At 38.1% G+C, this 27744-nt stretch overlaps 1 protein-coding gene across 9 annotated transcripts in view; it reads left to right on the forward strand.

Moving 5' to 3' along the window:
• Window positions 1-27744, forward strand: part of PCCA (propionyl-CoA carboxylase subunit alpha) — a 270129-nt gene that overhangs the window by 48148 nt on the left and 194237 nt on the right. The window lies entirely within an intron of this gene.

The following is a 27744-nucleotide window of genomic DNA, read 5'->3' on the forward strand; positions in this document are numbered from 1 at the left end:
GTATCACAATATGACTTTTCTGTTCTCTGTTGTTGCTGAAATCTAATTGCAACAGGACCAAAATCAGTCTACTGAATATATACTTTATGAGCTAAGATGTCTTCTTGCAACATGCTGTACTTTTGTACACAGAGGCTTTTGTTATTGACAGTGGTGTGTTACATGGGGAGAGATATGAACATGCTATGTCTGTTTCATCCCAAGGCTAGAAGGTGATTACTTTTGGGGGAGTTTTTAAATTTAATTCTTGAAGCTTGTTTAGCTTGGGTTGACTGGCTGAAAAGCAGCTCTGAGAAGGAGGTCCTGGTGGACAGCAAGCTGTCTGAGCTGGCAGTGCCCTTGCGGCCAAGAGGGTATCCTGGGGTGCATCAGGAAGAGCATGGACAGCAGGATGAGGGAGGTGATCCTGCTCCTCTGCTCGGCCCTGGTGTGGTCACATCTGGAGTGCTGGGTCCAATTCTGGGCTCCTCAGCACAAGAGAGATAGGAAGTCCTGGAGTGGGTCCAGTGGAGAGCGACGAAGATGATCAAGGGACTGGAACATCTCTCTGGGAGCTGTTCAGCCTTGGGAAGAGATGACTGAGAGGAGACCTCATCAATGTCTGTAATCCTATCAGTATCTGAAGGGAGGGTGCCAAGAGAATGGAGCCAGGTTCTTGGTGGTACAAGAAGTAGGACAAGAGGAAATGGGCAGAAACTGATGGATGGGAAGTTTTATGTGAGCATGAAGATGATCTTTACTGTCAGGGTGATTGAGCACTGGTGTAGGCTGCTGAGAGAAGTGGAGTCTTCTTCCCTGCAGATATTCAAAGACTGTATGGAAGTAGTCCTGAGTAATATGCTCTAGGAGTCCCTTCTTGAGCAAAGAGGTTGCACTAGTGTTGGGGTTTGCTCGCTTGGAATGACCCCAAAATCGTAGAAGTCCTTGTTCCCCTAGCCCAGCAGCTGAAGAAGAGGTCTGGAATGCGTGAAGTCGAGTCTTCAAGGTTTTTGATTTTTTCTTATCTAAAACTTTCTCTCTCTGACCTGCCGAGGTCCGCCGAGTACAGAAGCCATAGCAGTCTCTCTCGAGCCTTGGGCGGCTCCCACATTATATACTCAAAATTACATGTTACGTGTTTACAGATTTGTGCCAATGCCCACCACCTATGTTAGACAGTGAATCTCTGCCTTAAACCAATAGAAAAGTGTCACCATCACACCAAGACATGGAGGAAGAGAAGAAGGAGAAAAAGGCTAGGACATGCCCAGATTCCTCCATCTTGTACCCCTGAATTACATTCTAAAAACCCCAAAATTCTACTTTTCCACCCTGTGTCAATTCACCTATTACACTACTCAAACCCTTATGGCAACACCCTGCTGAGTCTTCATTCCTAATTCACACCCTATAGTTGGCTCTTCCTGATTTCAATTTTAGTGGATTCTGAAATTTTAGTGACTTTTACACTAGCTGTGGGAAAGGATGCTAGCTGAAAGGTTTTTTGTTAACATGTTTCTAAAGATGACCTATTATCCTGGACTGGGCAAATTTTTTTTGTGGGAGACTTTGTTTTTCATGGTACATATTTGATTGTAATCTTACTTCAGGAACTATTTTCTTGAAATTAGGGCTTAACATCATGTTGAATGATTAGAACTTAGTTTTATAAACATAATTTATTTAATACGTCTGTTTGGTTTCTTTGTATTTGTCTTGACTAAAACTTTTGTATAGGTGCTTAATATCTGTACAGTATGTAATGTTGGTGCTGAACTGTAAAGTTTTCGAATATTTTGAATATTTTCTACAGGTACGAGACTTAACCTAGTTCTTTGTTTAGTATACTGTAGGATTCCCTTGTGGATTCCCTTGTTCCAGTATTGCTTCCTGGGCAGGAGACTGTCATATAAGCTCTCTGGGCTGATTATTCTCTGTGGTATGAGAACTACTCCAGTTACCTCTGCATGTTGAGAGAATCACTGCTAATATGCCAAATGCAGTTGTTTGCTGAAGGTGAACTAAGACACTGTATTTAGGCATGTCATCATTAAATAAGGTTTTTCAGTCATTAACCTGTTTAATGACACTTTAACTTCTTAGTCATTCAGTTACTATCCTCTAGATTGTTACAATATCTTCCAGCTCGTTGCACACTTTTATTGTATGGTTGTAGAATGCATAATTCAGTTGGACCTGGTTTCTACTTTAGCTATCAAATACAGTCTTTATTTCACAGAATGGTTCAGACACTGGGGATCAGCTGGTTCAACCCCTCTGCTCAAGTAGGGATACTCAGAGCTGGTTGGCAGGACCACGTCTTGTGAGCTTTTGACTCTCCAAGGGTGGAGGCTCCACAACTTCTCTGGGCAACCTGTGCCAGTGTTTGGCCACCCTCACAGTCAAAAAAATGTTTCCAGATAGTCAGAGGGGATGTCCAGTGTTTCAGCTTGTGCTTCTTGCCTCTGATCCTGTCACTGGACCCCACTAAGCAGAGCCTGGCTCTGTTCTGTTGGCATTCTGCCTTCAGGCATTTATATACATTGAGCTCCCCTTTAGCCTCCTTCAGGTTGAGCAGTCCCACCTCCCTCAGCCTTTCCTGGAAGGAGAGTTGCTCAAACAAAAAACTCTATGAATGTATCAACATAAGCACTACTCAATAGTAGCTTACCTCGTTTGTCAGATTTTGCCAGTGAAAGCTTTTACTGAGTGCAGCAGGAATCGTGACCCCCAGGTAAGAGTAAGAATTTAATAGTTGCCTGCAGCCACCTTATCGTGTTTAGTGGTTCATTTTGTTCATTTTGCAAATCTTTTAAAGAATTCCCTGGAGTTCTTTAAAATTCCTTTAAAATACTTCCTGCTCATTCTTATGCATGTATCTGCCTTTTCACTTTTCACTGCCTTCAGGTTTGCTTACAAATAAGCTTTGTCTATTTTCACAGTATATTTCATTCATTTCTATTTCAGAATGCATGAAAGTCATCTGTAGCATTGGTAGCTTAAAGTACTGCATCTACTGCACAATTCCTGCTAGAGTTATGGGGAAAGTTGCTAAAATACTTAGCAGTTGGAATGTTCTAACAATGAAGTTTTGAATTAACACAAGTGTAAAAGTTAATTTCCTAAAGTTAGGTGATGTGTTTTATGTAGAACATAGCAAGTGCTTCTTGTTCTCTGAAGGCCAACTGGTGTTCAGCTCCAAAGGATCAGGTTACTAAGCTGTGGTCAGACCTCAGTTCTGACTGTGACCAAGAGATTGCTGCTCCCAGTGTCTTGTTACTGCCTGTCCCTCCGAGGGGTTATTGCCTTCCTTGAATATGCTGGGATGACAGTGACATCTAGTCACTTCGTAAACTTGTCCTGTTAAAATGATCTTTGTTTAAACAAATCATATATCCCCTGCTTCTAACTCCCCTATTAAAGTCTTTAGGCTAATACAGCTGATTCTAGCAGAAACAAGTTAACAAGTTTCTGCCTTACTCAGAATGAAGGCACACTCGAAGGGTTCGTAGCTTGGGATTGAGTAAAGGATATGAGGAAAAAAAAATAAGCAACCAAAATTGATAAACTTTAAACTTACTTATAGCTGAACTAGTATTAGACAGAAACCTTACTGAGAGGGATTTAGGTACTTAATTTAGGCTGATTCACTTACCTAATTTAGCTTTTGAAAGTCAGTTCTGAATGTGATCTGTTTGTGTATCCTTATCAAAAATGTTATTTAGTAAAGCATTTGAAGAACTTGCTTAACCAAATAGTCTTTAAATAATTTCTTTCATCCACAAAATATGAAGATCCCCTTTGTATGGGTGTGGTTTTTCACAAAAATTTGTCTCCCCCTTCTCCATCATGTAAGTTTACAGTAGCTTCTTGCAACATTGATAGTGTGAATTATTAAAAGCTTTGAAACTTGGAGTGAATATAGTTGGTAGAGCTTTTATTGCACTATGGAGTTGCATCACTGTTAGATGCTGTGGAGGTAAAGGTTTTCTGTGACTCTGCAGGTCATTGCTGTTTGGACGAGATTATTTTCAGGGTCTTTACCTCCCAGTGTGCATAATAGGAAGGGAGAAGTTGCTACAAGTTGACTCCCTAACCTTGGGGCTTATTGGCAGCTAATCCGGTTTTATTTGATCACCTAAGATCTGACACTGCTAATGTTGTAAACCTGGAAATTTATATATGTTGTCATATTTTTGATTTTTTTTTTTACTGATATCTCGAAGTTTAGTGGAAGATTAAAAATAAGACTGTTATCAGTGTGCACACATTTGTCCGTCATCCTGATTTTTGTATCAGAACTGTGTAGGAAGCATACACCTGCTGAACAGTGTCTCACTGTTTAGAGATGAGTTCTTTAATTGATACTCAGTTATGGCTTTCAGTACACACAGGGTTAAGTGAAAAGGTTGCAGTAATATCTAGTAAGCTTTTTTTCCCTTTAATGTGCTCATTAGCAGTGGCAAGTGCAGGTTTTAGCACATGTCAGTAATTTACATTTCATTGCTGAGTAGCTGCTCTTGTTCAAGAGTTGTTTTTAAGCCTGATGAATATACTTGTGTTGGGAATAAACTGAGTAGAAGAATTGAAAGCCAAATACCCTGCCAGGCTTTTCAATTGGTGCTGAAGTTTCTAGTGGGCCACTGATTAGTAATGCATGAAGCAGCAGAAAAATGCAAAGATGATGTCTAGAAAGGTTGCTTCAGGTAGATTTACCCTCAAACTGCTTTTCTACGATAATTTTCCTCAAAATTTCTCCTTTAGCAGGCCTTATCTTAATACAAGGATGTGGTGCATTAGATGGACATCCCAACTAGGTTAGTTATTTAGAAGTGCTACAGAAAAGTAATGCTTGTGCAGTGAGTCCTAGAAAAAGATGATCTTACAGGCTGTGCAGGTTCCTGCTCTCAGGTCATGAGGACTGGGATCTCAGTGAATATATGCTCTTGTACTTTCTTCTTTCCTCTGCCTCGTCTCCTACTGACTGACTTGAAGATGTGTGTGGTTCACTGCAGTAATGGCAAATACATGTGTGTTAGGATGCAGTAACATTGTGGTTGGCAATTCAGATGCAAAAGAAAGGTTGCTTTTGGAGGAAAATTGATGCTTTTATGTAGCAACAGCTTAGTTTGGTAATAAAACCATATGATTAGCTAAGTGTATTCTTGATGGAATGATATTCTTGCTATTTTCCAAGCTACTCTATTTTCAGAGCATTATGTGGAAACTTATACTCTGAAATTATACTTTCCTTTGTAGAGAGGCCTGCATATATTTTCTGTCTGAAAGGATAGGTATTGCTGAATTTACATATGTACATGGACAACGAAGCGTTTTCATTCCAGATGCCTGTTAGGATCATACTGACATGTTCTTCAGAGCTCTTGCAAAAGAATACTGGTGCTTACTCTTTCCCACTTTCACTCTTGGGTATTGTGAACACTGTTTATATTCAAGTTACTCACAGTTTGGGGATGGGGAATGCATTAAACATTTAGAATGGGGGGAAAACTAGCAAAAGATGTTCCAGAACATTCTTGTGAATAAAACCTGCCAGTTTATTATGTGTAATCTATGAACCCTTTTATTGCGCTATCTGAACATTGGGTGCACATATTTAAATGAGAATGTTTGTAGAAAGTAGAGCCATTTGGGTATTTTTTCATATGCAGAGAATATTTTCATAGCTGCCTTGGTCAGGTTTGGAAATCCTATTGATAATTTGCAAAGTAGCTCTTTGGGTTGTCTGGGAAGGCTGAGTCCTTTACCTTTCCAGTGTCAGCATGGAGCTATCTCCAGTGGTAATTCAATGATTGAGATTGTGATTACACAACAAATACTAGTTTGAGTTAACAAGTAGTAAAGTATTTATGTATCTTACTGGAAGTACCTTTTTGGTTGTGAGCCACAATTTTTTTTTCATGGCTTGTTATAAAAAAACCTGAGGAAAATTATGCTTTTTTCTTGAAAAAAAACTTGTGTGAGGTATTTTGCCTTGTGGTTAGGACACTTGTATGTTCTTTGCTGTCTAAGAAATCTGGAGATACTTGCCTGACAAAGTCATTGAGACTAGCAAACCGTTGAGGTTGCCTCAATAGGGCTTGCACAAAAGTGGGGACAACATTTTATCCTTTGAACTTAAAACTGTTTTAGTTTCTTTCTCAGTTGCATCTGAAGTCATAAAGTATTTGCAGATTGTCTTAGAACTGGACTGTGGTTCTGAATGGATCAAATGGAGGTGGGGCTAAGAGTTCTTTCAATGAAGGTTTCTTCTTGGAGGTTTATGGTAGGGCAGGCTTCTGGGCTGGGGGCTTAGTCTCTACTGGATAGGTCCTCTGGCTCTCACCTACTCCTGCCTGGCTGAACGTGCTTCCTGATGGCTAAGAAAGCACATCCTGTGGCTGCTGTGGGTGCCACTGCCATCCCTAGTCATTCAAGTAACATGGAGTTGTGTCCTAAGGCATTGTTTATTGTATATATTTGTGTGCAGGGTTGTGCAGTTGTTAAAGGCAGGGGAACTGTTTGCTTTCTGGATCTTTTAACTTTTTGGAGCATTGATCCACATCTTGATTGAGCATCTTGTACCTTCCTTTATGTGCTCTTGTAGGAATAGATTTTAACTGTGAATTCGGGGGCAAAGCTATTACTACACTAAAGCTGATTCTGAGTAGATGAATGATCCTTTGGTTTTTGGAACAGGATCTGATCTTAAAATGTAAGATGTTCCTACAGGTTAGTCAGTTAGCTATTTTTTGGGGAGGGAGTTATTTGTTCTTAGTTTAAATTTAGAATTGGCTTTCTATGGAGCAAGAGGCAGATTCTGATTGGCCAAGTCGGTATAGCCCATAATCTTGTTTGTTCTCAAGGACATTTTTGGTAGGAGGCATCTAGGAAGTTCAACACTCACGCAGATCATACTGCAATGTTCAAAGGATAATGTTCAAGTTGCTTGATATAAGTAGTGGGTATTGTGACATATATCATACTTCAGGCATTAATTATTGTATCCCAGACTGGGATTAAAAAATTTTAGTCTTTGGGAAGATAAGTATGCATAAGTTAGGAATGAGTTTAGGAAGCCAGAGAATAATAAATAAATATATATATATATGGGATATGGCAATCTCTTATTTTCAGTGTATATTTTTATTCAGCTTGCAGGAAGAACATGTTATTTTAAGATGGTACCAAACTGGTACTTTTATTCATGGGTTCTGTTTTAATAATGTAGATAAATAATTCCCATAGCAGCCATATTATAGAGCTGTGACCTCTTTTGGTAAATGACTGTAGTGGACTATGCAAATAGTGTGTGAGCTGTTGCATGTACAAAAGCTGAAAGTACATTATGTCTGTGTATGGAGAACATGCCTCTTAGCACAAAAGAGCTGCTCAGGAATCCCATGTGTAAATTTGCTTTTCAAAGGCAGGCAGCAGGTGTGCTGCAGAGTGGTGCTTCCACCTATCCCACCAAGAGAAGTTGTTTAATTTGCTCAGGCTGGAATTCAGGAAGAATAAATTCCCTGCCCGGACTTTTGCGCAAGGCATCTTGCTAGCAAGCTGTGCTTAATTTTAAATTCAGCTTAATTTTAAATTCAGAGTTTAAATTCAAAGCTGCCATACTAAAATATCAGGCTATTTGAAAACAGGTTACTAAAAAGGTAAAAAATGCCTGAATGAAGACTTTCATTTGAGTCTTGTGTGTGTGTGTAGGCATTGACACAATTCTGTATTCCATAGTTGCTTGCTGGTTTACATGTGACTCTCACCTTGCTTGGAGGCTGAGTATTTCTTGTGTTTTTTCTTTAGTGTTTGGCTTCAGACAGTATTGAAACCGTGCACTGGACATGTGTATATTTAATTTATCTGGGAAACTTTGTCAATTTCTATTGTATCTGTGAATTTATACGTGTTGATGTATTTATTCTCAAAATATCTTGTTGCTCTTGAACTGAGCAGGAGAGGATCCTGTCCTGCAACTTCCTTGCATGTTTTTTTTTCTTTCTGTATTCAAGAATGTAATGGCTTTTCATCTAGAAGGCACAATAAGCTCAGGAGATAAGTGGCCTTATTTGCAGTTATTTCCAGCTCCAAGGAGCAATTTTGGATAGTCTGGGCATCTCGTGGGGGAATGTGCTCTGATTGTAATGAGTTTTCATATTATCTGACAGCTAGACTCTCCCTAGAAGATGGTGCAAATTGAGGTTTTCCATGGCTTATGAACAGAAATATGCTAACTTTTTTCATGAGAACAGTAATGGCTTCATTTATACTATACCATGCTTAGCATGGCTTCCATTCTGCTTTCATAGCTGTTACCTGAAGCCTCTCAGCTGCTGTATGAAACTCCTTTTCCTTTCCTTATTGTGAATAACAGTTTAAACAGTATTGCCACTGTTCTTTCTGAGCTCTTCTTATTGAAAGGTCTAGCCTTTTGCAAATGCTGAGGGAAATTCTTGTGCAAGAAATCTTTGGAGTGGAAGACTTGAGTGCAGTGAGATTTAGAATTTGACAAATGTATATTCAAATAAGAGTTTCCAAAGAGTAAATAAAGGGTACTCTGTGTTCTGCTCTTGTATAGACTGTCTCTTTCTTCTGCACCTTATACCAAAATGTCTGTGTGATAAGAAATTAATGGTTTATCTAAAAGATATTGTGTCAGATATGTCAGGTAGTGTAGTAGATTATAATTGTATCTCCTTTTGTTTTACAAAAGGTTTTGGGGTTTTTTTTGTATTTAGTTGCTTCCTACTATACAAAACACTTTTCCAGTTATTTCAGTGCTTGATAACTTTAGGCTTCATTGCCTCTGTACATTTTTCAAATTATTAGTTTCCTAATGCTTATGGCTTTAATTTACTCCCTACTGGTGTCTTTAAATGGATTTCAGGATTTTGAAAGTGGGCTACTATAGTTGTATTTCAGTATTGCTCCTGACTGATACAGAACTTCTTAAGTAGCCTCCACGATTAAAGGGATGGGAAGTTCAGACAGCTCCTACAGCAAGAAGCCGAAGATTCTCTCAAATAAATTTGTATTTGATTTCTTAGAATGTTTTTGCTTAGATTATTTGTGGTAATTTGCCTGTTACTTTTGCAAGTGCTTTTCTCTTCGATGAAACTTAAATATGTTAATTTCAGTATCTGTTCTTCTAATGCAATATACTTAATATTGAAACCTTTGCCTTGTTTAAAAAATAACAGACACAAATCTGACAGACTGCATGCCTCACAGCACCAAAGTATCCAGAAAGATGGCTTGAAGAGTTGAGTACACACAGTATCCATGGATGAGTGTATTAATGCATGTTTGCACATTATGTTCCACATATAACTCAGGCTATTGTTTTAGCTCCAAGTGCCAGAAAACTTCAGAACTGTTTTTCTTTGAATTTACAGTTTGAATTTTCCATTACAACCTAAAATTGAAGAACCAGTGATAAAATATCTGCAGTATGTTCATGCATGGACTGTAGTCTATATAACTGAATCATTTATCATTCTGCCACATTTCTGTGGAAAAAGTATCATTCATGAGGACTGGCAAAATCAGGTATGCTTCTTGGAGTTAAACCCCAATGTTATCTGTCCCTCTCCCTCTTAAATCTATTTTCGGGTAGGTTTTCTTTTTTCAGTTTCTGACTACTGTATGATTTAGGGGAAATACACAAATATGTTTTAATATTTCCACAGTACAGGAGATTAGGGAATTTGTGACCAAAGTTTAAAATAGATTAAACAGCAGCAGAAGAAAAGGAGATGGAAAAACCCTACCAACCCAGTCTCACGAAAGTTCTTGTCTGTATATTGAGATTCCAGTTCAGCTAATAATCAAAAAGCCTGCATTATCATCCAGTGCTGGAATGCTTTCCTGAATCTGTGACCCCATGAATTAAATACTTACATTGCCATGTATCCTCAATGTCATGTAATGGCACATTGGTCTTGATAGACAGTAGTATAAAAGTGCAACTTTTAATTGCAGCTGCCTTTGAAAAACAGTGAAAGAAAACAGAGCCTTTAGGAATAAGAAAATGTTATTCCCTTTTAAGGAGTTTCTGGTGTAGCATGTTTGTATCTTGGTCTGGTGGAATGAAGTAAAATCTGATTATTGGATTTCATTCTAGCAATGACAAATATTCCTAAAATATTTGGACTGAAAACCTACTGCAGGAATAACTTAGAGTTGAAGTGGAGATGGAGCTTGCCTAATGAAAAGCCTAGGTTATGATGAATTTCATGATGGACAAATAAAATTTTGTAGCCTGTGTTCCTGTGATAGTTGAACGCCAGTGATATGAGTGATGTAAAATAATTAATGTTACTATTAAGAGTTTAAATTTAACTTCTGGTTGCTTACTCTTACTTGAGTATAAGACTCCTAGTTTGATCTTGCATTTCCCTATATAAGATATCTGGAGTTTGGCCTTTGTAACTGTCTTGTAACAAAATTATAAACCTGAAGTTTCTCATTCACATTGGACTATATTTTGAGGATTGCAGTGAAAGCTACAGTTATCATTATAATGTAGTAGCTTATGCTAAGTATTCCAAAGTACAAAAACTTGAACCTCGGTCTTAAAATTGTCATAAAACAACAATAGAAAACAACTGTGATGCTTTGGTGGGCAGCAAAGGAAATGCGTCAAGAAGTTGGTATGTCTTGCTGCTTTTTTGAATTGTGTGATTTAAAGGAATTTAGCATTCAGCTACATTATCTGCATTGTAATAGCTGGTAATGGAGATACTTCCTTAAAACAAGGATCCAGTGTGATCTTCCAGGGAGTTTTGAAACTGCTCAGATGTCATGGTGATTTTAAAAAAAAAAACCTAGTTGAACTTTTTATATACTATAACTTTCCATTACTAAGGCAGCTGACATTTACTGGATAATAATGTTTCTATATGATAGTTAAAGGTCTTAATTCTTCATGCCTTTCTAAAAATTAAACTGGCTCAAAGACAATACGTGAGGTGATGTATAGATTCCTTTTTGGATTAGAAAAGCATATCACAATATGAGTAAATGGTATTTTTATTTGGACCGAGAGAAGAATGTTTAATATATTGAGCATTGTCAAAATAATTTGTCTTCGGGGATTAAAATAATGGGGTTTGGATTTGCTGTGGAATTGGAGCTCCATAGGAGTGAGTAAAACAGAAGCTGTCTTTCTGTCTTTTCATGTGTTCAGCCTTTTCATGAAAAGATATGGTAAATGGACCATGAGAGAATCATTATTAGACAGCAGAAGTATAAAATACCTTTAAAATATGTAGGCTTACATAAACTAGTTGAGAGATAATACATTGAAAGAAGACCTTGAGATTATAGAATGAATGTAGTCTTAATTTTGTGATCGGCAAGAACTCTTGTATGAACTGTTCATATATCTGTAATCAAGAGATAAGATACTGCTCCTTGCACAAAGGCCACTCTGTGTTTTCTGATCTAATGCTGAAGGATAAATAGCAGTGAAGATGTAGTCTTGGAGTTGAAGAAAATTTGCTTGAAAGATCAAAGATAAAAACAACTTCAATCACGTTTTTGACTGTATAACACTTAAATGACTCTCAGTTTTTTAGGTGTAATGATGGATATTGCAAATTATAATAAATGTAATTTCCTTAAAGTATCACTGTCTGTTACAGCAAAATCCAAAGAAACTAATTATGCTCACCACATCCCTGTTGTGCTCAATGTCATGTGCACATATGTAGTGAAAAGCTGGTTTATGCCTTTTCCCCTTCCTCCAATTCTGTTTGCATCTGAAGAAAGATAAAAAGGGGTGAGCTAAAAAAATAAACAGGGAAGAAAAACCTGGGGCTCCAAAAGCCTTAGTGTCTACAACCACAAAAAGGTCTCAGTCCCTACCATTCTTTAAGAAATGGAGACAAGCAAGCAGTCCTTGTGGCTGGGTAAATACCCATATTTAAATACCCACATTTAAATGTTCATATTTAAAGGTATGGACATTTGTCTCATCTTTCAATTACCTCTCAAGCTTCTGTAGTGGGAATAGCTCTCCATTAATAGCAGCTTTTCAACATAAAACTTGTTTAAAATGTGATCAGCAAAGGCCAGTAATTATGGTGCAATATAATGCAATGTGATGCTTGTGATGCACTGTAAGCTTAAGAGACTATGTAATGTAACTTTTTTTTTAAATTTTCTTAAAGAATAAACTCTTTATATTAATTCATATAACCCTACAGGTTTAGGGACCTGATATCTGTACTGTAGTCCTTAAAATTAGAAGGCATGGTTGCCTGGAATAGTGGCAATATTGGTCTTGGTTTCTATATTTTTGGAGCTTTCCCTTCCTATACATAATATTTTTGAATTCTTTTGGAATGTGTATCTATTCAGAGTGGAAAACTTTATTTATTCCAGACATGAGTTAATGAGTTCCTGATTTTCACATTTCTTTCCTGTATTGAAATCTTGATGGCCAGAATCTTTGTTGTTTGTTCTTCTAAAAGAAGTCAGTCCCGACCACCAGCTCTAGTTCTTAGTACTTTTCTGTAGGTGAATATCTTCTGTCAAATTACTTTTTTTCCATGGCTAGCTCCCTTGGCAGTTCTCATTTAGGTTTTTTTTTTAATTTCCAATTTGTTAGAGAGATGAGCATAAATTTTACACACATGCTTCAGATTGTGTTTTTGTTCAAAAATATACACAGACTGAAATGTGGACGTAGAGAAGGAGTTAGTTTAACTTGTTTCCAAGCAGTTAATGAAAATTTTTATTACAATAAACATAGATCATTGTGACACCATATTTAAAATAATGACTTATTTCTCACTGGAAGTGGTGCTTTTTAGTTATTTTAACACTTTGCCAGCTAATCCTTTTATGTTCACAGAATCATGCTTACTTTGTATCCACTTGAGATTGTTTGTGATGATTCAGGTAGAGCCTGAGGTATGAGACTTGGAGAAGGGGTTCTGCTGATGCAGAGCTGTTTTTCAGCAATAGCTCTGCAACTTGTTAAAATTTCTAATTTGGAGCAGATCTTTTCCATCTTTCAGCTGATTAAAGGCATACTTGGTTTAGAATTGGGAAAGATAGTTCTTTTAACAGTGATTAACAGGCAGTGTTAATTTTTTTTAGCAGTTTCAATGATGGGACAGTTACTGTTTAGGAATATGCTATAGTGCTTGCATGGTAAATTCCTTTCTGTCTTAGCCTTTCCTCCTCCTGGGATTCCAAAGTGAGTGTTTCAATTCCTGCTCTAGCTCCTGCTGCTAATGGTATTTGGGTTGCTCCTACAAAGCAAGGAATGGGATCCATAATACCACCTTACATCTTTTGCACATTTGTGCAAAGATGCAGTTTCATAATCTCTGTAAATGATAGTTTTCCTGCTGTTGTAAGGAGGTGTTGTCTGTGGTCCCGTGTTTCTGCCATCTCTCTTGTTCTGGGACTACTATTTATGTAGTTATCTAGAGCAAACTTGAAAGTAATCTGGAAAGAGAAGTTATCAAAATGCAATGGCCGAGGTGTGAAAAAAGAAAAGCCTGGAGGTCAGGACCCCACTGTTTTTTGTGGCAGAATGGCCCTACATTCTGACTTTGTTACCATGGTAGAGCACTTCTCACTGTTGACAATGAAATTTCATCTTGGGCTGAGCCCATCAGAACAAGCCTTTTGCTGCTACCTGGTGTGTTGTTAGCAGGTGACCACAAGGATGATGAAGGAACTTTCAGACTGTAAAAATTGGCCTTTCAAGGGTTAGAGAATGTTGGGATTAGAGTTGCTCTGCCATGCTGTGCTTGCTCACTGGATACATTTGTGCTGTGATGCAGTTGTGGTCTCTCCTTTGTCTCTTTGCCTCTCTTCTTTGGTGCAGGAGGTAAAATGTAGCCTTTCGTATATACTTATGGATGCTTTTTTACTGCTTATATCTCAGAGTATATTCTACCTTTAAGGATTTTTTTCTGTATCTTTGAGGAACATGTAGTTGCAAACATGTTTCAGCATTCAATTTGCAAGTGAAAACCCAGTTACTAAGACTTTTGAGATAATCCTAGCTCAACTCCTAGCAGATTTATCCTACCAGATAAACTGTTGGTTGGACTTCTGGAACTTGTTGCATTTCACCATTTTTATGTAATTTACTTGAATTATTAAAGTAGAAAAATTTTCTAGGGTACTGTGGTCTTATTTATTATCTTATGCACTTCTGAGACATCAGTTTGCATCAAAATGAAATATATGAAAAATTTGATAGTTTTCTAGTCTCTGTTTACCCTAGTTTCACTCCTCTCTTGCCTTTGAAAAGAAATAAATACCAACTTTTCCAGAAAGATTGGCTTAATTTAACAGGCTGATTCCCTCTACAGGCTAAAATTTTGAAATTTAGGGCCTGTAACTGTTTAAGCATGCTTAATTTCAAGCACATGCTTATTTACAGGATCCAGATTTGTTTGTCTAATTACTTTATAGCATGAGTGAAGCCAGACTGTCCAACTCTCAGGCCCATCTGTTGGGAAGGGGAAGGAGGAACTTGACTGTGTCTGTTCCAAAAAGCTGTTTCACTCATAGACACCAGATAAAATCTGTTTCAGATTCAGAGTTGGTGGTATTCAGAATACATGTGTAGATACTTTTGTTGTAATATATTATCCTGAGCTCAGAATAGTTGTGGTTCATAGGAGCAGGACCACAAGGGCATCTCATGGATTGCTTCAAGTGCCTGTAAATTCTCTGGTGCTACATATCAAAACAATTTATTGACTTGTTTTATTTATGACACTAAGCTAGTGAGAGGTTGTTGGTCCAAAGCTGCAACATTTTGAGTGATGTAATATTGCCTGTCCATCAGGCTTTGTTCTACAGGTTTAAATGTGCCAAGTTCCATTGTTACTTCCTTATGCTAGCCAAGAAATATAACTTACACATACTTTGAAAATAATTTGAAACTTTTATAATATTCACTGGTGTTTATTATCACATGTAATTATTCTTCAGTGGAAAAATCAAATTAAATGGCCAAATCTGTAGTTTCATTCTTGTAAGAATATGTGTGAGTAAAAACAGAGCTTGGTGGAAAACTCCAAATTTGTATATATGACTATACAAGTCCTGTTCCTTAAAAGAAAAATATTATTCCTAATTTTATTATCTTTAACTTTAGCTACAAAAGCACCTGAATGTTTTTTCTTAATTTTATTTGAACATCCACATTTAAGAGAAAAACATAATCGCACAAATCTCTGCCCATAATATCTAATGTAAACTTCATATAAGTAGAGCAAAAGTACAAACTGTAAAAAATTGACTGCTAAAACATACAGAAAAAAAATATTTCTGGGAGTGATTTCCAAAGGGACAAAAATAATTTTTCATTTACTTAAATGTAGTGTATCGGGCCTCTCTTGGTGGGCAGCTGTAAAAGCTATTTATTTTTCATTACAGGCTAATTAATCCAGTTTTCTCCAAGGAGCTGTGTGTAAGATTTAAATAAGAACATCTTCCATTAGTAACACTACTACATGCATCTTTTTGCAAAGAAGCAGTGAAGGAGACAAGACAGGATTCCATGGAATGGAATCTTTGCTGTGACCGTGTTGCCTGATGTTATCCCATATGTGCACTAGTGCTTGCTCAGCTGATGAGAGGGCGTCACAGAAGTGCTCCTCTACCATCCTCTCTCAGACTTGTTGCTGCTTCTCCCAACTTCTTCTGTGCCTGTGCTGGTGTAGGGAGTTTCCTCTTGTCCCTGCTTGCCCCCCAGCTGTGTTTTCCTAACTCTGCTGTATCCTGTGTTGACCTAAGACAATTGGTTAAGCTTGCCTTTTATAGATGGGAACCTTTAGTTTTTTTTTTAACAATTGAGCTAATGGATATCACATGTCTGCAAAGCTAAAGGAACAGTGTACTTTGGTACAGATGTAGAAATAAATGGCTAGAGACATCAGTACCAGCAGTTATTAGAGAAGAAAAATCAGTATGACAAGGCTCTGCTTTCTCTTAAGGCAATGGATGTTGTGAGATTCAATAGGAAGATACATATCCCTTTATCTCAGACAAAACATGTGGGTCTTGTCTATTTTGTGACAAGGATTGTGCCAGGCTCTCTCTACTTTTAGTTGCTGTCCCTATCCAGAAATTATCATCTTCCTGATATTCTTCACCTAGCTCTGTGGAGTAAATAACTTTTGAAGGGAACTTCAGAGACTAGTCCATTTCTTGAAGTGGCATCAGCTGGAATGGGTTGCTTAGGTTCATATCCAGTTGAGTTTGGAATATCTCTAAGGATGGCAACTCCACAGCCTCTTTCAGCTATGCATTCCTGTGTTTGATCAACGTCTTGCAATATTCTTTGCCTTTCTAGATTGCAGCTATCTCACATGAGACTTGTCTCATCACCATTGCCATGACAGTACCTCTGTAACTCCCAGTTTTTCCCTGCTAGTGACTGCCATAGACATCTTTGGTCACAAATGTAGTTTTCAGTCAACCTCCCTCTGCCTTTCCTGCATGCTTTTGCCCATGTACTCTGTTAAATGTCTGGTGACAGTGTATTTGTTGGCAGTGGTCCCTTCTCCTCTTAACTCTTCCGGGGACTAGCCCTCAAAATCCTTGAAGCACTCCCTGCCCCTTTAGCTATTTTTAGCTCGTATGGTTCCCAAGCTGATGGCTGCACAGCTGCTGCTGGGTGCATGAGAGTCAGGAGGAATTGGGCCCTGGGGTGGAGGTACTGACTTCATGGGTCACTGCTCTGTGACAGTTACTGTGACCTATGGGACAGCATCCCTTCCTTGGGTTTTATATTGGCTTTATGCTTGAGCAGCTATTGCCCCAGTCCTATGCTTCCCTTACTTGTGTGATGTTTTGTGTTTTTTTCGTAATTGCAAGGTCAGTATATCCTGGCTTTGGTGGAAGACAGTCTGTTGGTTCAGTGAATTAAACCTGGTTTGGTGTGGTGATGACAAACAAACAAAACCGCAATCAAATGTGTGCCTGTGCACATTTTGTTAGTGATATTTACTGCTTCTTTTGTTCTTAAATTATTATGACTAATGTAACTGACAAAGTTATAGTAATTTTTTTTCCATTAATATGCCTGTTTATAATTTAATGTTGGTTTTTGAGTGTCAGAAATTTAATTTAATGCTGTTTTATGGCTCTCTTCTTGTGGGAAAGTAACTCCAGTTTACTAACAAGATGTAGATGCTTCCACTTTTTTGAAGGGGACTTGATGGTTTGCTCTGCATCTTCCAGTGTAGTTTAGAGAATCTTTATAAACTCTCTGGAGGTCTTCAAAGCAATCTTTATCAAACGCTTGATGATGACTATTTCTGTTGAGACAGTAACACTTGTCTAAATATCAGCAATAGCAGCTATTTGACAGGAAGTAAATTAGTAACCTTGTGAGGACAGTGGAGAGGATTTTTAAGTCCACTGGCCAGCTGAGAAAAGGGCACTGAAGGTCAGAATGGCATTACCCATGTTAGAATTTGGTTAGGACAGTTGGCTTTTAACAGTCTTGTTTTTATCAAGAATGTTGCTTATTCAATGTCTTTGTTATAATGTCTGAGAAATGACTCTTTTTCAATGTAGTTATTAGAGAAGATAATTCTAGAGTCACGTACCTTCTTCACTGTCAACACCAGCGTTCCTTATGCTTAAATCATCAGTAAATACAGGGTCACATGAGCTTGGACAGTCGTCATAAGTTTTCATTTGGATTCTGAATGTGCAGTATAAATATAATTATAGTCACCTAACTTTGAAAGCATTTAAGAATGTCTGGAAAAATACCAGACAGATTTTTTTCAACATACAGGCATACAATAAATACCCTTTGACTGCAAGCTCAATGTAGCATCTCAGTAACACAGTGCTAATTTTTCATTACTCATTCACTTCTAAATATATGCTCATGTTTTGATTATTAATTTGACCTCCCCTTTGAAAAACACAAGGTATGGTGTTGCATGTTGCAAAGTGCACTTACTGATCAAGCTATATATTTGTGTTCTCTATTAATTTGCAAAGCTTCACGTGCAGCTTTAGGACAGGAGAAATAGTACGGACGTATTAAGATTATGCCTTGTGTCTGTGCATACTCTTCATTTGCTCTAACACTGGAGTTTTTGAACTGTTTGTTATTGTACTTGTTTTCCCTACTGAATTTTCAGTTTGGTACAGAAAATTTTGTATTTGCCATAAACTTGGGTCCTTGTTAATGTGAGGTATTGCTTTGGCTAGAATGATGCTCCTCTCATTTTTCCCTCTCATCATTGTCCTGTTTTTTTCTCCATGACTGCCTGGTTTTAATTTAAACTAATGTATAGTTTTTGTTAAACATCTCATTGAGTATTTTCTGCCAAGCTGAAGGCTTTTTCCAGACCAAAAGCCAAATGGCCTAGAAAATAAAGTTCTGTTAACTTTCTTTGCTGAATTCAGTACAGTAATTCCACATGCTTTCCCCCCTCCAAACAAATTAAAAATATGTAGCTTGAATCCTAATTTTCAAGAACGTAAAGAGCTAATACGGTCCAAGAGTAAATATTACTTGATTCTGTTTTGAAACAAAGTAGTTAATAGGTTTGCCTAGTTGTGGCTCAAATGTATTCTTTAATTGATAAGAAGGAGTACTTATCAATCTATAAGCAAGGACAATTTCTTACCTTGCTATCATATTCAGGCTGGCTTTGTGGAACACTGGCATATTACATTTTAAACTAAGTTTGAATTAATGATTAAGCAAATGCTGCTTTTACATCAGGCAAAATCTTGTGTGGTCATGCAACTGGTGGAACTATTTTGTATTGCATGAAAAATGAAATGGTCTTCCTGAGGCTGGATGATCGGGAAGACTAAGATTACACTTGGGTTTGCCATTTCCTTTGTGCATACCTGATTTCTCTTTATCTTCCTGTAATCAGCAGCTATATCCATTGCCAGGATCTAATTGAACTTAATGAAGAAAGAGGTTCTGCTGTTAAGCTTCTGCATTTTCTGCTCTTTGTGCTGCTCTCGGTGCTAAAAAGAGATGAGTTAACATAAACCTGAGTAGGCTGTTTAACCTTCTTTCTCTTCTGGAAATGTAGATGCAATAACATTTGCAGCTGAAAAGGCTCATTCGCAGTTTCTAATGTTTAAGGATGCAAATGAAGCATTTTGTCTTCTCTGTCGCCTGGAGGTGTTAAGCGAGGAAACAGAAAGAGGTTTCTAGGATTAGTTCCACAGATTTCTTTTATCATGTAAAAATCAAGGGTGGTTTCAATGCCATGAAGTGAAGAAAAGCAATATGGAAACCATCCAGGGAAAATTCTTAAGTTTAGTTTGTTTCTGCCTAAATTTTCTGGGCATTCCTTACTACTGATATAGGTGACTACTCAAAACTCTTTCTAGCATACCAGGGCTAAGTTCCTGTGCCTCGGGGGGTGTCTGTGTAGTGTTTCATATATGGTGAAGTAATTAATCACTTAGAGTGGGATGTCATGCAAACTCCTGTATGCTCAAATTTTATAGTCTGTATGTGAGAAATGCTTCTGAACTCAGTTAATTCAATATTGTGTTTAGGTTCTGGACAAACATGTAATATATAGGCCATCTAAAGCCTTAAATAGTTTCAAAGTGAAATTATCAAGTAAGATTTCAGGTTGCCGATCAGATCCAAAGTGAAAATGTGTAAGTATAGAGCCACAGAGGTAGTACTTGTTCTCAGTGTCTTGTGCTTTGAGCCCTTGGAGAAAGCTGACTACCTCTTTTCGCTTGGAAAGGTATGACTGGAAGCTATGTCTTCCACTTACAAGTTACAATACGCACCATGAACTTTTTGGTAAAGGAGAGTGTTTAATTTCAAAATGCAGAATTAAATAAATGCAAGCACATTTACCATTTGTACATATAATCTATGATAATAATAGTTTACAACTTATATGTTGTTAAGGACGTTGTCTACAGATCAGTCTGGTTCTTAGTTTTGACTTTGTAAATTTACCACTTCTGTGGAATTGGAGGAGATGACTTTAAAGTTTACTATTTTCCATGCAGTATTAGTGCTTAAGGTGGCGCTGACCATTTGGAGTTATTCTGGCCATTCCCTGGTGTTTATGCAGAAGGTTGTGTACCTTTTCTGTAGTGTACACCTTTTTTGAACACTGGAGTTTAGTTGATTTAGATTGTTTATACTGACTTGGCCACTGTGCCTTTTGTTTAAGCTGAGCTTTAGAGTGGGCTAACAAGTTAAGTCCTCTCTTTCCACATCCAGTATTTGAATATACATATACTAATTTTAAAAAAACATAATTATGCCTATCTCTCTATATATTATATATAGCTATATGCTGTTCCTGCATTCTATTCCTAGCCTGTTTTAAAGAAGGCGTGTTTGGGAACTGGATAAGACTTATTTTCATTTGGTCCTGCAGAAGTTTGTCTGGCCCTACTGGTAATTGATTAATGAATTTTCATGCCTCTGCATATTTAAAACTATGGAGACAGGCGTTAACAGATTCATACCAGGGTTAAATAAATCAGTTAATATTTCTTAGAATGATAGTTTAAAGGGAGCATATTAACACATTTCCTTCCCTGTGGTAAAGGTTAAACATGGAAACTGGCATCAATTAGCTTATTTTCAAGTAAATGAGTGTATTCTAGTTTTCTCTTTTTTTTTTTTTTTTTTTTTTTTTGGTATTGTGGCCCATCGATTTTCTTATTTTCTTAAGATGTGGAAAATGCTTTAGTGTTCTTTAAATTCAGTTTTAAGAAGTAAGACAAACTTCTTGCAGCTGTGTTCAATTTTAGGTAAAGCCTTTTTTTTTCTGCTAGCTTTTTCTTTGCAAAGGTAACACTTCAAATGTATTACTTTCTCTTACAGTACGAACTCGGGTTTGAGACAGTGAGTACAGATCTTTAAGGTGGCACATTATAGTGTCACAGGTAGTGGCATACCTTGTGTGGGCAGTTCTGATTTCTACATTGTAGTGTGTTTTGGAGCCAAGTAACAGTTCTGATTTTGAAGTAGAATTTGGAAGAAGCCATGAGGTCTGACAGACTGGGCAGCACAGGTCTTTATTACCACCTTCTTCTGCAAGTTGCCTGAGGCACTGTTACTTTTCCAACTGCCAATTTATATGTTGCTTTTGAGGCTACTTCTTGTCACAGTGTACCTGCCTTGTGCTTCTGCAGCTCAAGGTGATTGTAGTAATCCATCTCCTTCAAAAGACCTCTAACAATACAAAAGCTAAACCTCTGCAGAAATAACTCCAGTAGTCAAAGGCAGGTGTAGTCAGAGAGCAGTAGGATGCTACAACCCTTCCCTCTTGCATATATCTATGCTTTTGCTTGCATCACATACTGTCTTCACTCGGCCATAAGCCTGTACAGAAGGCTTTCATTTACTTCAGCATGGCTCATTTTGTAAAAATATTTGTTCTAATGAAGGATGCTACTTGTACGTGTTGTCTTTTCTCTCATGTGTGTTTGTGTAAATGTGTGTGCATTGTAAAGATCCTTTGTCTTCAGAAGTTCTGCTTATTTCATTGTAAACAAGATTGGAAGAAACTTTTCTTCACTGAAGTGTTGGAGAGTTACTGCTCTTGGTGATCCATGACAAGACCTAGACTTTTTACTGATTCAGGCCCTTTTCAGCTTAAAATTAAATAGCAGAGGATGAATTTTTCTATTTATTGGTACTCAATTTGCAGGTTGATGCCTGCACAAATCATTGGCCACTCCTACGTATGCTCTTAGTTCTGAGCCTTCAAGACAGCAGCAGCAGGGCCCAAACATTTGAGCTGATGGGTCATTTCTGTGCATCTAGCAGAAAGCTTCAGCATGTTTTTTCCTGTCCACCACATTGTATTGTAGAGCATTTTACCAGTTCAGTATTTCCTAAGTTATTGAGTGCATGCTTCTTATTATATATTCTTATTCCTTGAGGAATTCCTTCTCAATGTTGAATGGACAGTTCCTGAATTCTGAAGTGTTTTATGTACCTGCCTTTTCCAGCTGATGTCAGTGTGCTGTGTTGGTGGTGGTGTTTGTGGGTTTCCCCCCTGCTTTTTCCCTGGTAGTACTCCTGAATCTTGGCTGTCTTTGGATGTTTCATCTGGATTTTTCTGTTCTGCTTGGTTTTTTCCTAGGTTGCTTGTACCTCTGTTGGACCTTCCTTTTGCTGCCAGCTCAACTTTTCAGCCCTGCATTTAGCTCATGTGACTTTTTAGCCCAGCTGTCTATTCCAGTCATCTTTGAGGTGTGCTGCTTATCTGCTCTGCTTTTTTATGTGTCTGCAGGCAGCTGCACGTTCAGCTTTGTGTCCTTCTGGTGATCTATGAGCTGTACGTGGGAGATTGTATTTGTGGATGACCCCAATTTTTCTGGAAGGCTGTGGATGCCTGACTACTTGTGCCTGTTCCCTTCTCCCTTGGGTCTGCCTCCTTGACTACTTGTGTGACAAGAGGGAGTACAATGGGGAAAGAAGTAATCAGCTGCATGTAAGGATTTCATGGAAGCCTTTTCTAGTTTCTCCTGTGAAGAAAACTTGAGGGCTAAACCAGAACTCCTTTGAAAACCAGACTTATGATAAAGTTTCTACTGAAGTTCTTGTCTGTGGACCCTCCTTCATAATCTTACTCACCAATACATTCTTCAGTAATTGTGGTAACTTGTGCTGCCCACACTAACTGATCTTGCTGTTACCTCACTGCCACAGAATCTTGTTTCTGTTTCTCTTCTGCCCTTGTGTTGTTGGAATATCTGAAACCAATATCAGAGTTGTTTTTAGCAGTTGCTTTGATGCTTCAAACTTCAACCATTCTGTGACTCAAACAGTGCTCCTCAGAGAAGCATCATGTTTGATTTTTAAAATAAACCTTGAAACAGTAATGCAGATTTGACAAGATAAGCAGGTCAATATGGCAGCATGCAGCCACCCTCCAGAGCACCTCAGAGTTTTAGGATGTGCCATCCTCCCAAAGGAAGTTCCTGTTCCCAGTTGCATGCACCAGCAGCTCGTGGTCCTTCCTTCAGTGCCCATTAAGCTTCTCTGTTAAGCTCATTTGGTCTCGTGAAAGTGATGGAAGACATTTCTTACACAAAAAAATAGCCATTGTCTGCCATGTTGGTCAGCTAAGTCAGCTGAGGAGTGTTTAAGCATGCCTTTAGAGAAGGGGGATAGATAGGCTTGTGGGCATGCATGTGTAGGAGGGGAAGGAGAGAAGATGAGGGAAGAGGAACTTGGTCAGTTGCCTCAGTCACTTGAGGGCTGTTACTGTCTTCCCTAAGTGTCCCCCTCAGTTGAAAATGTCATATGTAAATCTGAATTTGAGAACCTATGATCCAATGGCAGCGTGCAATAGATTGTTTGGGTTCTCCTTTAAGTTTCATGAACTTGTTTAAAACCAGCTCTGTGTTTACATAGAAAAGCTTATTTTCAATAAAGCAGAGCAGCTACAAATGCTTCTCAGATTGCTCTAGCCTTTCAGCCATTTCTTCCTCAGAGATGGGAAATACTTCCTTAAAACTAGTCATTTCAAGTGCTAGGGAATGAACAAGCACAAAGCCTGCATTATTGTCACTGCTTCTGTGTGGTAAGATAACTATGGGGCTCTTGCACCTGGAAGCAGCTGGGCACTTGGAGTATGTTTTCCCACATCAGCATGCTGTGAGTGGAAAAATCCCCTCATCAAATGATCCTGAAAGAGAAAACACAAGATTCTTGATAGCACTGTTTTTGTACATGGCATATCTCCTTATTGGTTGAAGCTGCTCTTCTTAAAGTGATACTACATGCAGATTCAAGTATCGTGGCTTAAATGAAGACACCAAAAACTGTTTAATTGTTCATAACTAACATAGTAGAAAACAGAGGATAAGTTTTAGTATCACTTGTTTTGTCTAAAGCTGAGTTGGAACTGTTCAGTCATTTCCTGTAGCTCCAGGAGGCCTGGCAGTGAGTTGGCTGCTTTGCCACAGATTCATAAGCCCACAGAAGAGTATATGTTGCCAAGTATATGTGTGTAAAAGTTGCTTATGCAGTTTTCCCTCCTTCATGCTTTCTATCTTTAGTTCTGCTTAGGCTGTCACTGAGACTGAATCCACTGCTGACTGCATAATACAGTAATTGTGAATATCTACATTCATAATTTCCAGGAGGAGGTACAAAGGAAACTCCCCTTCTAGACTGTCTCTTCAATGACTTCAGGTCCACAGGTGTTTGTCACATGGGCAGGTCCTTTCCAGATGTTGAGGGTATGATGACTTACACTAACATAGGTCTGTCTGGCCCACTCTGTTCCCAGAGCAGTCAGATGTTTGACAGACTGAGACTGTGATGGTCACAAATTCAATCATGAACTTCTCAAAAGTATTTTCCAAATCTTGCCTTTGCTTGTTGTACTTTGACACTGTGTTTAGTTTTTGCTGTATTAGCTGCATTCTCTGAGGGCAGACTAAGGCTTTTGTCTGGCTTAAAAAGCGCCACCCACCAAACCAAAAGGAATGGAGAATAAACTGCTCGCAGTTCTTATGGCATGACTATTAGACCTGTTGTTACTGCTTTCAAAAGCAGTGGGCTGTTGGGGAAAACTCTTCAATATCTGCTACTTAAGGCAACATTTTGCATGATTTTATTATGAACTTGTTCTTCTCTAAAATATTTCTTATTATTTGCCTGTACCTTTGATTGTTCAAAGTAGAGCAGCGATACAGATATTGCAGGTATGTTTCTAAACAAAGTGCTGGTGCATGTTTATGGTGAAACTTTGGATGTGTTTTCTGCAGCCAGATAATTACGCTGAAATACGCTGCTGGATGTGTGGAGAAGTAACAAAAGTTTTGGAAGAACTTGTTTGCTATGCGATGTGTAAGCTTGTGTATGTACAGCAGAGGTTTTAGTACTTGCTGCCACACTGACAAATCTGTGTGTGAACAAACTGTTAAATCTTTGTGGGAGTTGAAGATGTTGCAACCGCATTCTTTTTTGTGGTCTGTTTTTGGCATTTTCAGTATTGGGCAGTAGACTTTTGAATGGATTGTTTAATACATTATTTGAGTGTGGGCAATGAAGAAGCTGGGGCACTTTTCTGGTGATGAGCAGAGAAGATTTGGCAGAGGGCTTGATCAAGCATCTTTGAGTGATGGGGTAGTAAATTAGCAAGACTTGCAAGACTTTATTTAGTAGTGCCTTAAGCTGACAAAGTCTTTTTTTTTTTATGTGCTTAACTAAAGTTAGTTGCAAGTCATGTCAGAGAATGCACACCTTTCCTGTGTAAGTGATGGTTAGACACACTGCCTGCAAACCAGCAGAACCTCTTGGGTTTGTTAACTTATTTTTGATTTATGGATGTTGCAGAATCACATGGTTTTAGATGTCCTTTGGTATCATATTGAGTTAAACTATTTAGTTTCAGATTGTTGATGGGGAAATAACTGGCTGTGGTGACTGTCCCAGCTGACTGATGTTATGAGGAATAGCTGGTTGTACTGTGCTGCTGCTTGTTCACCATGCAAGAGCTGATCTGTGTAAGGTACAAAGGTTTGAAGCAATTCAACCCAAAAGCTGCATATGTAGACAAGTGCAGTTTGTAAATTCTGACCTATGAAAAGTATACACTAAAAAAAGACAAAGATACAGGTTGCAACAGGTGGTATTTGCATTAGAGTAATGTGAATCTGCTGCACATCATCTGGTACTTAATTTTTAGAAAGTAGTATGGGCTGTATCCATGTGGAATATTACAGCTCTACAGGATTAATGTAACAAATATATTGGATGCAGAGATTAATTTCTTGAAATGGCCTGCAGTGTTCCTTCTCAGGTGGCTCATGAATCTTTCCTGAATGGTACTGTTCTCTTCTTATCCAGCTATCTGGACAGGAGCAGGGACTGAACTGGGCACTTTGGAAGTCCATGCTACAAATCATTGAGATGAGACAGTAGGTCAAGCATGATGTCCTCTATGGGCATTTGGCTGGAAAGATGCATGCTTGCTGATGCCATCAATGTAATTTTTATCCTTCCCTGTGACCTCCAGTTTGAATGAAGATTTTTCATTTTCTGTCAGAACAATGAGGAGAGAAGAGAAATACTATAAGAGTATGGAAGCAGACTGCAAGCTACATGTCTGGGAATGTCTGTTATGGCAGCAAAAGTTTTGAACCCACTATCTTGACCTCTGGAGATCTCATGTTTTTGATAGCAAACTCTGAGAAGAAAGTGAGGAGAGGAAGCAATACAAGGTGAAATTTGAAGTAGTGTTGGTGAGCATGCAAATGCCAGTATTGTGGCAGAAACTGTGGAAATAAGGTGTTTCCAGGTTAGAAGTGATACAAGTGGGACAGTGTCATCTCCACTTGTCAAGTATGTGAGCGATCCTTTTCCACAAGGCTTTTTGAGACTGGGATACAGTCTGATGATAGAACTCTGCCCTGCCTCTAGGTGTATGCAGGTACCTATTTCTGCCTGTTATTAAGAGAGGAAGAAGTATGAGTTTTCAGGTTCTTTCTGAAACAGTCAGCTCCAAACTTTGTATCACTGTGGTTTCATGCATCAACTCCTTGCTTTGTTTCCCTTCTCCTTTAAAAAGTGAATTTCTTCAAGTGGCAAAGGATCTGATCCCTACATAATTATGGATCTGCACCCTTGTTTTGGTCCTCCTGTCTCTTCCTTCTTTGTGTTACAGTCTTCCCAACTTTCTAACACAGCTATTAATCAAGTTGTTAATTCCTGAGTTGCTAAGCTAAGAAGCCCAATGCAGTAGAGAAGAGGTGGACAGAGATAAACCCCCAGATGGTTCATTGTGAGTCAAAGCTAACAGTCCTTTGTAGCAGAACTGATGGCTCTGTATTTGGTTTGGGTGTCCTTACACTGAGCTTTCTCGTGTGTCTGTAATGCTCCCCTGATCTTTTCTGGATGATCTCTAGCACCCTGTTAGATAGGATGGTATGAAGTAATCTACACAGAGCTGCTGCTGTTACACTGGTCCTGCTGGAAGCTGCTGACAGTGCAAACACTGACTCCCCAAGCATGTTGAGATCTCTTGACTCTTATAAGGTCACAAATAGAAAGATGTTTCCCAATTTAAACATATTTTTCCTATGTTCTGGGATTGGATCATGTAGTACCATCACGTAAATATGCAAAGCTTCAACAAATTACTTTTTATCGTTAATGATGGTGACTATATGGTTTGTGTAGCATAAGTATGTATCAGAAAGACAAAATACTAAGGCGTAAATTGTGATATAAGAAACTGCTGTTTGCCATTTTGTTAGTATTGGTATTAAGTTAGCTGCCCATTGGCTAGAAACAAGTTGTTTTTAGACATTTTACAGATAGCTTAGAACCGGGAAGAAGAAAATAATTGTAACTTGGAAAAATTGTGCAAGGCTTGATTTTTAAAAAAAAGAATTTTTTTTTTTTTATACTTACCACCTCTTTCATCATTTCTTTCCCCATCCAAAAGATATAAAGTCACCTGAAACACATCTGTACTTGCTATTGCATCAGTAACTTTCAGGGAATAATTCTGATAGAATTGTCTTTAACTTACCGTAGTACTGACCTGAAGAAGTTTGAAAAAATGCCTCTATCTCAATAACCTCACTGAAGCCTATTGTTGGTATAGAGAAAAAGGAGGAAGAAACATGCAGTTCAATGTTTTACCTACATATTGATGTTGAAGTATTAAAACATTTTATGTTAACCTCTTTCCACATTATTATTGGAGAAGAATTGCCTGAAAGAATCAGGAAATGTTATTTCACTTATTGCTTTATTTTCAAGGTTTTATATATGTTGAG

The sequence above is a fragment of the Anomalospiza imberbis genome, chromosome 2 (genome assembly GCF_031753505.1).
Source record: "Anomalospiza imberbis isolate Cuckoo-Finch-1a 21T00152 chromosome 2, ASM3175350v1, whole genome shotgun sequence".
In the NCBI taxonomy this organism is placed as follows: domain Eukaryota; kingdom Metazoa; phylum Chordata; class Aves; order Passeriformes; family Viduidae; genus Anomalospiza; species Anomalospiza imberbis.